At 38.6% G+C, this 14,562-nt stretch overlaps 1 protein-coding gene across 1 annotated transcript in view; it reads left to right on the top strand.

Annotated features, from left to right (window-relative positions):
* Window positions 1-14,562, top strand: part of ERBB4 (erb-b2 receptor tyrosine kinase 4) — a 922,327-nt gene that overhangs the window by 114,432 nt on the left and 793,333 nt on the right. The gene's annotated exons all lie outside the window — the stretch shown is intronic.

Genomic DNA, 14,562 nt, shown 5'->3' with positions numbered 1-14,562 from the left:
TGTTGTCATTTTACATTTATATAAATGAAATGATAAAATAATGAATTCTTTGGGGATTGGCTTCTTTTTTTCACTCCTCATACTTCTCTTTGAGTTTCATCCAGGTTATTGCATGGAACAATGCACAATTGTTGATGCTGAGTAGTATTCTGTGGTATAGAAGAAAGAAATGCAGTTTGTATAAGTGTTCACCTATTTAATGTTTTGTGGGCTGATTTAGGATTTTGGCTATTACAAGTAAAGCTGCTTTGAATTTTAGTGCTCGTGCTTTTGTGTGAATATAAGTCCTTATAGCTCTGCAATAAATGGCCAAGAGTAAGATCCTGAATTGTATAATATATACTTAATTATGTTAGAAACTTCCAAACTATTTCTGGAGTGGTTGTATCATTTTACATTTTACACTTGTAAAATACAAGTGATTCAGACACTCCATATCCTTGCCTATATTTGGTGGTGTCACCGTTTTTCACTTTAGCCATTCTGAAAGTATGTAATAATGTCACTGTTTTTAAGTAAATATATGTATGACTTTTAATTTTATTAGTGAAACAGCCTGATTTCACACTTTAAGCTTCACTAACAGATTGCTGAAGATGAAACAATTGTATAATAACATGATTCCTGCACAAAAAAGATCTCAGCTTTGAATAAACATAAGAGATCTTTTTCTGAGATGAGAAATCAATTACTATGAATGATTCATAATATAAGCTTATATTACTTACTTATTTTGGCATATGTTCAGTCATTTTTTTGGGACCTTAATATGTAGATATATTCTAATGGTGTTTACAAAAATTTTACAAAACATTTGTATTTCAAATCAATATGAACTTTCAAGGCAGTTTTCATAAAAAGTATATATATATACTCTAATATGCAAATAGACCAAATAGCAGAACAGCCAAACATCCAGCCGCTATGATGTGCACTGACCACCAGGGGGCGCACATGGAACATGGTGGGCATCAGCCAAGGCAGAATGGTGGAGCAGGTGAGTGGGGGTGCCAGACCAAGGTGGGGCACCAGTCGCTGTCATCAGGGTGAGCCTCTGGTGGTTACTGAAAATTCTTTGCCCCCGTGTGCCATGGTCCTGCCCAGCGCTTGCACCTGCTGCTGGCGCCATCCCTAATCACTCTGCACCGTCAAGGGGTGTGAACAGGGGTGGCGCTGTCAGCGCATGGGAGTGGAGGCGGGAGCGGGGCTGCCAGCAGACAGAGGACCAGGGGCCACGGTGGGAGGGGCCAGGCAGGTGTGCGGAGGATGGGCCGAGACCCTCCCCTGTGCCCACCCCAGCCTCAAGGCCCACAGTTCCTTTCAAGGTGCATGAATTCATGCACTGGTCCCCTAGTATATAATAAAAACAATTATATACCAGCCAATCATGAAGTGAACTAATCACATATTTATATTGGGTTTCATCTTTTCATGTATATTGTTTTGCTTGGTCCTTATAATAACTCTTTGAGGAAGGCATGGTATTTTATAAATGACATTTATGACTAAATTGCTGGTTAAGTCTTGTCCAAGATTTCACAGCCAGCACTGGTAGGAGCATGACTGAGATCCATGTCTGATGCCCTATCTAGTAAAAGCAGGAAGGAGTATGGAGACATTGGGTGAATAATACATAAATAAATAATAAAAAATAAATAGTAATTAATCCATGATTAATTTCTAAGATGAATGCTCACCAGATGAACACTTTTTTTATAACTAGTTTCTAGTTGATGGAATATGCTGTATCTTGCGGACCAAAACATAGCTTTCTCTAGCTACTCAATTACCTACCTTAGATTTAGCGAGCATTTATTGAGCTCCTGGGAGAGGTGCACTTTTAGGTTGTACTTCACACATCCAAATGCTAATTTTGAAAAGCTTCTGCTAATAATATGAACATAAAATCGTTACTCCACACCCAAATGTATTATAGCCAGCTTATCTTTTAAAAGTTCTATATTTTGATAATGTTTGGAGGTAAAGTAGAAGTGAATAATTATTGTTCCAATAACAACACAATTTAAACTGTCTTTACATACGCAGGTAATGAGGTTAAAGTAGGTTTGTAAAATTATAGTTATTTTTTTGGATCAATTCTCGTGCCCCCCCCCCCCATTTGGGGGTGGGGCCAGCCAGCCAACTGCCCACAGCCCCTCCCCACAGTCGGTCCCTCCCCCAATTGCCTACCCTACCCCAATCAGGGGCGGGGCCTGCCAGCCAATCTCCCATGGGCTCCTTTCCCCAACCGGCCAACCAACCTCCCACAGTCTCCTCCTCTCCACAGGCCCGGCCCTGATCCACCCCGACTGGGACTGGGTCGGCTGGACTCACCCGTGCGCAGATACATGCACTGGGCCTGTGGTATTTTATAAAAACAAAGATTTGGGGCCACACAATGGCAGTCTGTCATTCTTGAAGCCTCCTTGTCTTTCACACTCACATTCAATCCGTCACCAAGTCCTATTGACTTTCTCCCTAACTGTTTCCCCAGTTCAGCTTCCTTTCTAGCTACTGCGCCACCACCTTCTCTGGGCCACCCCACAACCGCAGCCCCTGGCTCTCATCTACAGGCTCTTCCCCACAGAGCAAGCGTGATTTGAAATGCAAATATTATCATGTCCCTTCCCTACTTCAAATCTTTAGAAGCTTCCTATTTTGCTCTTAGGAGAAAGTCCAAACTCCTGCACAGATGTTAAGGATTTCTTTCATCTTTCCAGCAACAGATGTTGCCACCTTTATCTTCAGCCATAACTGACTTTTTCAGTGTCCTCTTATGGACACTCCCTCTGCCTGGGACACAGTCCTTTCAGCCTGCCAACGTCCCATTGCCTTCACTGTCAGTGTTTCTTTGCCCCCGGGATGGTGGGCCTTTGAAGCACCCTAAACCTTCCATCATAACATTCATCACACCCTTATGCTATGTGTTTCTGTCTTTGCCCCACTGTCCTTCAAGGCGCCTTGGCAGGAACCAGCTCTGTTTTGTGTTGCCGTCGCTGCTTCTAGCGTAAGGAGTGAAGCATAATCAGTGCTTCACTACGAAATTAATAAGCGAGGAAATAAAAACTGCATTTCCATAACCTTCTCTGTCACTGTCATAAATCAGAAGAGGTGTGCCTTATTATTAGCAGCTCTTAGATTGAAGGTTAATTATTGACAAAATTTCTACTGGCCACTATTATAAAAAATCATATTGTATCATAAACAAGTGTTAAAATAAATAACCTCTTTATACATGTATTTGCATATACATATACACTCATTTGACTGTGAGCCAATTATAATTGAACAATTAAATATTTGCCTCAGATCTTTCTATACTTAGACAGTATACTCATATTTTTTCTTTCTATATTTAGGATTAATAAATAATGCCAATCTTTATATAGAAAATTTAGGGTGAACAGAATGAATACTCTCAGATATAACTTAAAATAAAAGATGTTTTCAGGAAAAAAAAAACAGCTTTATATTTATACACTAATACCTCAATGTTCAGTGTGCTTTGGTCTTAGAAACCTTTACAAGTCTTGAATTGGAATGATTGGATTGGTGAATCACTTTCTTTGCAATGAGTTTCCTCATTAAATGCTTCCCTTATACCATTGTCATAACATGATCAAATTGCTCAGACATGTAAAATTATTTGTTTCAATGAACTGTCTTTTAAAAATGTTATTTTTAATAAAAATATGAATTTATGGAATTAATTAGTTCTGTCTACAAGCAAACCTTTCAGTAAAACACTTTAGCTCCATAATTAAATCATTGCATCCTGCAGTCTTGCCACTCTTATTGTTATAATAAAATTTAATTAGTATTACAATGATCATGTCAGCATTTAGGATGAATGTGTTTGCTGGGATTAAGTATGTATGTTGTATAGATATAGATATTTATTATGTTTACAGACAGGTGCAGAAATCCATAAGTGGCATCAGCTTTTCTTACGTTGGATATTTGGTTCAAACTGTCAGTGATAAAGTTTGGTTTTACTAATATATTTTTCTTTGATTTGAAAAACCACATGGACGCTCAAGAGAAAAAATTCAAAGAACAACAAAAATCACAACCCTTCAGCCAGAGATAAGAACAGCCAATATTTTTTCTTACTGTCTTAATTCTATATTCGGTTGTTCAACATAGAGGTCATAATATATATGTCATTTTATTCATTTCACATATTATTAGCATGAACAGTTTTCTTTGTCATGTAGCATGCTTCAAAAATGCTTTTGAAGAAATGTCTATATGAAGCAATATTAAAGTGATCTTTCATATTTAAAATGTTAGTAAGTAAAGTTTTACCAGGTTTTTATTTTTCCATTTCAAAATGACACGGTAAACATCGTAAACAACAATAAAATAAAAAGAACTGGCTAGAAAATTTAATTGAAACATTTGACAAATGTCTAATACTCTTAGTTGATTAAAAGCTTTCTAAAAATAATAAGAATAGATGCCTTGATAAATGAGCTGTGCTGTTCATAAAAACAATTGAAACTTTGGTAAACATTAAATTTATATTTATACACTAATCACATACATCCAAATTGAGGCAACACTTTGCTATTTCTTTTGGACTTGAGATGGGCAGGATTTAAAATGACATTATGTTGACATTATATAGGAATGAAGATAGGCTCCTATTGGCTAGTATGACTATGAGTACAACCTAGTAAAATCCAATTGATCAGAAAGACAATGTAACAATATATGTTAAAAAAAAGTCTTAAGCCATTTCAATTTGTAGAACTTTATTCCAGGAAAATATTTTGACATCTGTTAAAAAAAATGGCAGTTATTATATTTTGTTTTAAAATAATAGGATAAAACTTGACTGTAGTTTTTTATCTAAATTATGGGATTAACTGGTTGTATAAGTAATTCTATACCAATATAATTAAATAACATTTAATTATTAAAATGAAATAAATTACCGTCAGTTGAAAATGGATTACAAAACAACATAATTTTATTTTACACTAGAGGCCCATTGCACAAAAATTTGTGCACTCAGTGGGGGGAGAGGGGGTCCCTCAGCCCAGCCTGTGCCCTCTTGCAGTCTGGGACCCCTCGGGAGATAACGACCTGTTGGCCCAATCCCTAGGTGCAGCCCCTGGTCGGGCTCAGAGCAGGGCCGATTGGAGAGTTGGGGCACCTTCCCCTGTCATGCACAGAGCAGGGCGGATCGTGAGGTTGCGATGCCACCCCCAGTCACCAAAGGGTAGGGCCGATTGGGGGGTTGGGGCACTGCCCCCTGTCACACTCAAGGCAGGGTTCATAGGGAGGTTGTGGTGCCACCCCCTGTCACGCACAGGGCAGGGCCCATCAGGGGGGTTGGGGCTCCGTACCCTGTCACACACAGAGCAGGGCCGATCAGTGGGTTGAGGAGCTCCCCCCTGTCATGCACAGAGCAGGGCCCATCAGGGGGTTGGGGAGCTCCCCCCTGTCACTCACAGAGCAGGCCGGATCAGGGGGTTGGGGTGCCGCCACTGTCACACTCAGGGCAGGGCCGATGGGGGGTGGGGGGTTGGGCGCCACACCCTGTCACACACAGAGCCGAAGGGCGATCAGGGGGTTGGGGACCTCCTGCCTGTCACGCTGATTCCCGGGCCGGGAGGCCTCTCAGCTCTGCTGATCCTGGTCAGGGCACATACCCAGGTTGCGGGCTCCATCACCAGTAGGGGGCATGCAAGAGGCAGCGAGATCTATGTATCTCTATCCTCAATGTTTCTACCTCTCTCCCTCTCCCTTCCTCTCGCTCTAAAAAATCAATAAAAACATTTTTTAAAGTCACTAAACTATACTGTTTCTTAAGTTAAGAATTAAAAACCTTTGATCAGTTTAAGTAACTCGATCATCTCTGGGTTCATTCTGAATTTTAGATTGGGGTAAACTTCTAATAGTCTCTAGCAAAATACAAATTTGTCCCACATCTTTTAGGAAGTCTGGAACTCATTACAGCATTTTAAAAGAGTATGCTGGTAAACTATTCCTTTCTTTCCAAACTCCTAGACAAGTACTTTGCCAACTCTTTCTTTTTGAGCATGCTTTTAAATAGTGAAACTTTTGGCAGCCTAATTTAAAGTTATTAAAAGACCCCAGGCCACAAGTCAGCTGTAGTTATCACACAGTCACCACTACTGTATAACGCTGTCTCATGGCTTCTATAAAAGCTTCAGTGTTTATCCTCGGGTTGACCTTCACACCGAGGAAAAGAGTAAGCTCTTTACTTTTGTTCCTTGACTCTCACAAATGCTCCCAAGTCATACTAGTAGACGCTCATGAGTACCAGTAAAAAATAAATGTGTGCGCGTCTGTTGCCAAGCTTTCTGTTGTCCAAGCCTATGTTTTTTTGGTCTGTTTGGTTGGGTTTGTTGGTAAGTATGGATGGTGGTAGTAAGGAACTTAGGTGAACAAAACGAATTTCTTATCATGATCCATTATCAATATTGGATTGTTGCATATCTCACCTCTACCTTTTGTTAGTTTTATTCATTTTATAATAGAATGAAGGCCAGTGAATATGCAGCTAATCCTAAAACATTAGTATGACGTGTATAAAGCTAACTGTTTCTCCCTACCCTTTTCTGTCTTTCTCTCCTGTCCTCCATGAGATGTAACCGTAGTTTTGAAGTTTTGTTCATATTTTGTGATACACAGAGAATAAAACAGTGCAAGAATTGTGTCTTTACTATTTTATATATTACATATCAATTAAAGGGGAACCCAAAGAATCCTATTCTATACTGCATTGGATAACCCAAGAAACTGCATATAACGGACATTACAACTTCAAATTGTAGACTCAGTCACAACAATAAGTAACTTGCACATATTTAAGACCTAGCAGCACATCTGTTAAGGTACTCATAGTGTACACATTGATAATCTCTCTTGGGTTTGGAAGTTGACATTTGAGGACACCTGATCTTAATATAGATTTGACCCAACTCCTCTTCTACTGTTAATTGGGGGTGGGGGAATGCCGGAAGCCGGTCCATCCTTGCTGCTTGACACTGTCGATGCAGGAAAGAAACATCTGCACAGCATATGTTTCAAGGGACCTGGCGTATATAGCATACTGTTCTTAATATGTTTGCTCCCCTTAGCGCTGTGTGTTTTAACCAAGGTCACCTCTCCGAGAAAGGTTGTTTCCCCAGGTAGGAATTTTTCCCTGAAGTCAGGGAGGGGATGAAACTCCTTAACTAAGTGCCAGGCGGGTAGTTAATCACTACAAACAATCATGCTTAAGCTACATAATCTTTACTCCCTGGAATGGAGATAAGAAACGCCCTAACCTTTGTAATAGAAATTGACAGGATTAAAATCAACTGGTATAAATACGGATGTAACAAGACAATAAACAGCAGAACCTCTCTGGAGATCCAGACCAGAACTTGGCTGGAGATCCTGGCTAGAGATCCTGGCTAGGCTGCTGATCAACTGAAAGCTGTCTCCGTGTCATTCCTTCTTCGCCGACACCGTCCACACCTTTGGGGAACCCCTGGACCTGCTGGGGTTGGACCCCGGCAGGGGAAGAGGACACTTGTGGTAAATATCTAGTACCAGGAAAGAAATTAAGAAAATGTAATGCTTTTGAGCAGTGTTGTATAGCAAGTGTTCATAAATCCATTTGAAGAAAAATACATATGTATTAGCTATTATAATCTTCTGTTTCAGTGAATTACATTCTGTAATCCTTCATTATATATTGAAGGACACGGAATAGCTTTCCTTTCTAGCATTTAGGTCAGCAATGGTGTTTGAGAAATATAAATGAAGCAAAGGGAAAAAATAGATGTTCTGTACATATCACTTTGGCAGAGTTGCTAGTTTAAAAATATTTTATACATTGATTCTTTTTATTTTCTTTCTGGGTACAGATTTCCTTAGAGACCACAGGTGGGAAATGACTTTATATTAAAGCAACAACAACAACAAAAAAACAGAATTAAGTAAAACTTGATATTTTAAAAAAAAATTGACCTCCTTAAATGAATTCATACCATCCTGCGTAACACTTAAGATATTAATAAATGAGGTCTCTGGCCTGAGGAACTACAATGTCAGAATCCTTAATAAACTTTATTCAGTGAAAATTCCTCTTTCCATATGGATACATTGTAAAGTATGTTTTAAACAAAAATTCCCGGTATCTTACATTATTACTTACAGATAGATGGATTAGTAATTTAAGATTCTTCATTAACAGGTTTTCCTCATTTAAAGTTACAGATTTCTCTCTAGCCTCTTTAACATGAGCATTGCATTACTAAGGAGGAGAGCCACTTAATCTCTCTGTACCTCTCTATTCTCATTGGTAAGTTGCGCTATTTCTTTTATTCTAGGTATTGGCAGCATAGCAGAGTCAAGAGCATGGTTTTCAGAGTAAGGCGTACATACCTGGGTTTGACTCATGGCTTTGCATATTAGTAATTGGGACATTTTTAATATGTTTTCTAAGATTTAATGTTTTTTCTCTCTAAACTTCATCATTGCATGCTTTTCAAAGTTCACAAACCTCTGAATGGCATTTAGAGTTATATGCACACAAGAAAGATTCATTTTGGTTCAATGCCTAGACAATAATACATGTCCAGTAAATAGTTACTAACATAATCTTTACACTTATTATTCTACTGTGCACTAGAACATGAGCTCCATGAAGACTTGTCTGCTTTGTTCACTGCTATATTCTCATTGCCCAGAAGAGCTCTTTGCCATAGAATGTGTTCCATATATATCTGCTAAAATATTGAATCAATGAGTGAGTAAATTATTTTACTGCTTTGGGAGATTAGTGACCAGAAAGCTGAATTTTTCTTAGAATTTCTTATGATTACCATTTGTACAACTAGGAAATAAGGAAAATATTAGATATAGTTCTGCTTTTGAAGTTGCAGTTTTAGGCTTTATAAGTGTATATTTTAAAATTTTAAATCTACAACTTTGTACATTGATCCCTATTTCTGACAAAACATGCCTATGTTTATATGTATATATAATTATATACACATGTGTTTTATTTGTAGCATAATATCTGATTGATTATGCATTTTCAATGTATCTATTTATTTTCTTAATCACACTCTTATGTTTTACTTTTTATAATAATTCTGTAACTACATCACATTTACCAAAATGCAAGAAAAGTTGCTAATACATACTGTGGCAAAAATAGGCTTACAGTTGTTCATACAGAAAAATGATGCAATAACAAATGAGTAATGATACAAGAATAAACTGTGTTTTCTGTATTTAAGACTGTAAACCTACTTGTACCCCATCCTGTATTATGCTAGACTAGAGGCCCGGTGCTCGGGATTCATACACTGGTGGCGGGCGTGGCCTGCTGTGGGAGCCGCGCTCATTCCGGTTAGCTGAGAGGCTGTGGACCCGCGCTCTGAGTGGCTGCTCTCCAGCCCAGCATCTCCGGAGGAGCCTGAGCACTCGCCTCTCCAGGCCATCCAGTTGGGCCCATCCCAGGGACAATAGCACTGAGAGGTGGCAGAGTAGGCCTCAGTCTGCCGGGGTCCAACCCCAGCAGGTCCAGGGGTTCCCAAAGGCATAGACGGAGTCAGCAAAGAAGGAAGGACACGGAGACAGCGTTCAGTTGATCAGCAGCCTGGCCAGGATCTCTAGCCCGGATCTCCAGCCAAGTTCTGTTCTGGATCTCCAGAGAGGTTCTGCTTAGGATCTCCAGCCAGGTTCTGTGTCCATGTTCTCTTGCTAGGTTCTCCAGGTTCTCCAGCCAGGTTCTGTAGCCATGTTCCCTCGCTAGGTTCTCCAGCCAGGTTCTGTCCAGGTTCTCCAGCCAGGTTCAGTCACCAGGTTCTAGTCAGGTTCTCTTGCCAATTTCTGTAGTCAGGTTCAGTCCAGGATCCCTTGCCATGTTCTCTCGCTAGGTTCTGTCTCTAGGTTCTGAGGCCAGTTTCTGTCCAGGATCTTTTGCCATGTTCTCTCCAGCGAAGTTCTTCTGTCTCTAGAGAACGTTCTGTGTAGGTTCTGTGCCTAGGTTCTGTCTCTCTTGGTTCTCTTCTAAGTTCTGTCTCTCGCTGTCTTGCTACATCTGTATTTATACCAGTTGATTCAATCCTATCAATCTCTATTACAAAGGTTAGGGCGTTTCTTATCTCCATTCCAGGGAGTAAAGATTATGTAGCTTAAGCATGATTGTTCATAGTTAAAGTGATTAATTACCCGCCTGGCACTTAGTTGAGGGGTTTTATTCCCTCCCTAACTTCAGGGGAAAATCCCTACCTGGGGAAACAACCTTTCTCAGAGAGGAAACCTTGGTTAAAACACATAGTGCCAAGAAGGTGAGCAAACATTTTAAGAACCGTATGCCATATATGCCAGGTCCTTTGAAACAGCAAGGATGGACTGGCTCCCGGCATCAGTCCTGCAGTGGCCACGAACGCCTCCCAGCCTCCAGGGTCAGCTCAGCGAGCCTGGTGGCAGTGCTGTGCGACCTGCCGGCATCCATTGGAGGTAGCAGTGAGCGAGGAGGAAGAGCCTGGGGCGAGGAGGTGAGGATCGTACCCTGGGTTCCTGCCTGTGGCCCAGGGTTCACAGCGGGAGCAGCCATTCATCCCAGTCAGCCAAGTGGGCTCCCACTGTGGTAGCGCACTGACCACCAGCCAGCAGCTCCTGCATTGTCTGCCCCCTGGTGGTCAATGTGCATCATAGCGACTGATAGACCAGTTGTTCTGGTCATTCTGCCATTCAGTTGCTGGGCTTTGATTAGATAGGATTATCTGATGTAGCTGGTCACACTTTCACCTGAAACTTTGAAACTTTGCCCATGGTAGTTCTGACCAACCTCCCTAATCTGTGGTCTAACACGTACACTTTCAGACTAGTTTTGCTGATTGCTGTAAATCTTCTTATTGTTTTGTAGAGCTGGTAAACATTGCAGCTTAGAAGTTACATAATATTTAGATATCTCTTGTCTAACCGTTATATTCGTTCATTTCTAATTCTGATTCTTCTGTGTTATCAGAGAAACCTAGTCGCTTTCTCAACTTTTAATTAACGAAAACAAACAACTCTTTCCATCAATGCATATCTGCTAAAAAATATGTTGAGGCTCACAAGACTGGTCCCAGTACCACTGTAAGGTTTTGTAATACCAAAGGCTACAAGTGAAAACATGTCAACAATTGTTTGAAATAGTTAAATATTAGGGCATGAACTTTATTCATCTACAGTTGGCAGGAACATGTTTATTTCATACATTTATTTATATAACAATATTTGATTACTCACTTTTATATAGTAGATGCTGTGATGGATTTTGGGTAGGAAGATCATGAGCTCTAATTTGCCCAGAACTGACCAAGTTTATGCCTAATAATTATGGGTACATAATTATTAATAAAACAGACTTTGACACAAAAGGGATCCTTTTTGGACAGTAAATTGTAGATTCACTTTAGGTAAGGGGAAACATATACTTAATCAAGATGTGAAATGTAACATGTTCATAAATAACTATACAGGTAATGATAAAAAATAAGTGGTACACACTATCAGCTCACTTATACTTTGTGTACACACAATAAAACAGAGCAGAAAGGTATCCTAAAAATTGTCTAATGTCATACTCTGTTTTATAGCTGAGGAAACCAAATATATTCATTCTGTTTTAAGAAAATGGTTCATTGACTCTGAACTTTCACTCCGTTTTTAAAATCAATATATCAAAACACAGGTTTAGATGCTACTGACTCCAAAATGCAAATTAAACAGCCTTGCCTCCATTTAGTTGTCACATTTAACGGGTTATTTTGATCTCTTTCTTTCATGAGAAATGATATCATATTTCTTATGGCTTTGGGCCCAGCCTGTTTGGATGATGCCTGGCTTTATGCATCCCAGTGCATTTTGGCTCTACTCTGCAGGGAAATTATTATAACCTCTAACCTTCCTTTTTACCCTCTGAGTCCTGGCTCTTCAAAGTCCCTCTGTGCCGAGTTCTGGTTATCCCATCAAGGTGAGCCCTAGGGTGCATGGAAGCATCCTGGAGTCATTTCACCTGTATGCATTTGCTATTTCAACAGCCTCACTTGTAGCAGTCACTTTTTAATTTCAAATCTAATTTTTTTAAAAGGACCTGCTTTTATCCTATTTGGGCCACTTCAAACAAAATGCTTTAGAAAGAATTTCCTATCATCCACTTTCTCTGTTTCAAAATGTTCAACAGCCAATTTGTAGTTCTGTTTAGCTAGTTCCAACGGAATTTGAAAATCATTTCTTCCCTGCTTTACTACATTCTTCGTTTCTTTTAATAAAATTCTATTTTGTACAATCAGATTAGCCATGTGCTTATTAGTTAATCCTATACTAAGTACTTAAAACCCATTTGAAGTTGTAACAGAACTTATCAATAAATCTTATCAATATCAATAAATCTAGGTTGCATCATTGTATGTCTTCTAAATGAATTTCCAAGAAGCTATTTGTTTGCATTACGTTGTAATTTTTGATAACATTCTAATATTGATATTATTTTTAGCTGGTGAGCCTCAAGGGATCAGAAAACATGTCGTGAGCTTGGTTTGCTATAGATACTTAATTATACAGTACCCTTCTTATAGTCTGTACACAACCACTATTTGCAGGTAATCATCCTATTTGCTGCCTTGTTCACTTTAACCAAAACTAGTGTATTCTTGAGAAATCAATTCATAGGAACAAATATATTACATTTAATTCTCTTATAGAAATTTTAGAATGAAATGCATTAAAAATGTTAAATATTAAAGTTTTTCCAACTGTACGAGGAAGGTTTATCAAATTAAGACTTAAGTTGTGATAGGAAACACTGAAGCCTTAGCTAACATACTTCTATTTTTCAAGGCATTTAGAAAGGCCCCTTTAGTTATTTTTTTATATTCATTTTATAAGTTTTGTAAGTTCTGTTTTATCCCTTTTGTTTTCCAGCTTTGTCAATGTTATCATCTTATTGCAATGCAAGATTACAAATCAATGAATGTATATATACGGCTTACACTCAGATTCTTTACAAAAGTTCTGTAAATAACGGGTGATTTTCCAAACTAGTCAGGGCTCACCCAAGGCAGAAAGAATAGAGGCTATCAAGCCATAAAAATTTTATCTCTTCATCGTGTTCTAGACACCGGACCGGAATTCTTCAACATAGCCAATCCTGTGTATCCTTGCTTTCTGCTTGCTGTAGCTTCTGGCAACTTTAAATGATGTTTGATATTAGCTAAAATTAAGAAAAAGGCTAGAAGTTTATTATTATTGTTTTGTGTCCATAAAACATTTCAATAAAGAATGATGACAATACTAAAAGAACAAGAAGAGTAGTGAGCATACCCCAGGTAGAGAGTAGTGCACTGTGTGCATTAACAAAACAAGTTAGAGTACATGGTAGAACATAATGTATGGTCGGGCCTAGGCATATTCATTTCATGCTCAGGAATTGCCTTTTGAGGGAGGTGGTTAAACTTATTAATAGATTTCTCATTAAAAACATACATTTTAGTTTATCAGGGCGAACTCTCCTGGTGGGGTGGAGAATGAGCAGAGCCTTTCTGCTTATCCATGTAGGGAAAAAGGGATGAGTTTGAGACCTATGTGGTAGATTTAATTGACAGGCCTGATCTATGTGGTTACTCTCATATCTGTCCTGAGGACACGGATATATCATTGCAACATACCCCACCTCAAACCTTCAGAAGGGAAGGAAGAAAGATGCTAGGATGTTTGTGGTCAGTTACTATTTGATGTGTACATGAGACATCAGAGTAGCTGGGATATAACTACATGTATAACTACATTTCAATTTTAGGAAAGATGTATGGATCAAATATAGTATGGAAATAGGTGTTGACCTAGAAGGTGAATCCATGGGAGTTGGTAGAAACACTGAAGTAGAAGATACCAAGGCAGAAGAGATGAGAGACAGAAAGAAGCCTGAGTCTCGGGATGGAGGGACTTGGGGAGAAGAACATACACAGAGAAGGTGACTAGTTGCCTGTCTTATTAACATTTCAGTAAATATGGAAAATAGGGGTATTATGCAAATGCCATTTTTAAGAAAAAAATACATAAGTAGCACATTTTTAAATGCATATAACACAATTGGTCTGTCTATTATATAACATTGTCAAATCTTGGTTGTGGATCATTTAAAAAACAAAATTTTAATACATAAATTTTGTTTGTAAATTTTATCTGTTATTAATTTTATTTTTTTACATCTAAGATGCTGAGGTTTTTCTCCCACTCTTTTTAGTTGAATGTATGCTAATATTGTAGAGTATTGGAAAAAACAAAATATTAATCAAATACTATCTTTTCTCTCATGATTGATTTGTGATTTACTACCCTAACTATGATTTACTTTAAATGTAGAATTAAGCCTAATAGATATAATGCATCAATTCTATATCCTAATGTATATTTTTGCAAAATAAGCTTTTTTTACTGCCAGTGTGCACCATTTTTGAAGTTAACTTGGTATCCCCTATATCAATCATAGTCAAATTAATTTTCTTAAGGCTTTTATTTGCATGAGAGTGTAAT

The sequence above is a fragment of the Myotis daubentonii genome, chromosome 7 (genome assembly GCF_963259705.1).
Source record: "Myotis daubentonii chromosome 7, mMyoDau2.1, whole genome shotgun sequence".
Classification (NCBI taxonomy): Eukaryota; Metazoa; Chordata; class Mammalia; order Chiroptera; family Vespertilionidae; genus Myotis; species Myotis daubentonii.
Note: the sequence above shows the minus strand (reverse complement) of the source record. Positions and strands in the feature narration are given on the sequence as shown.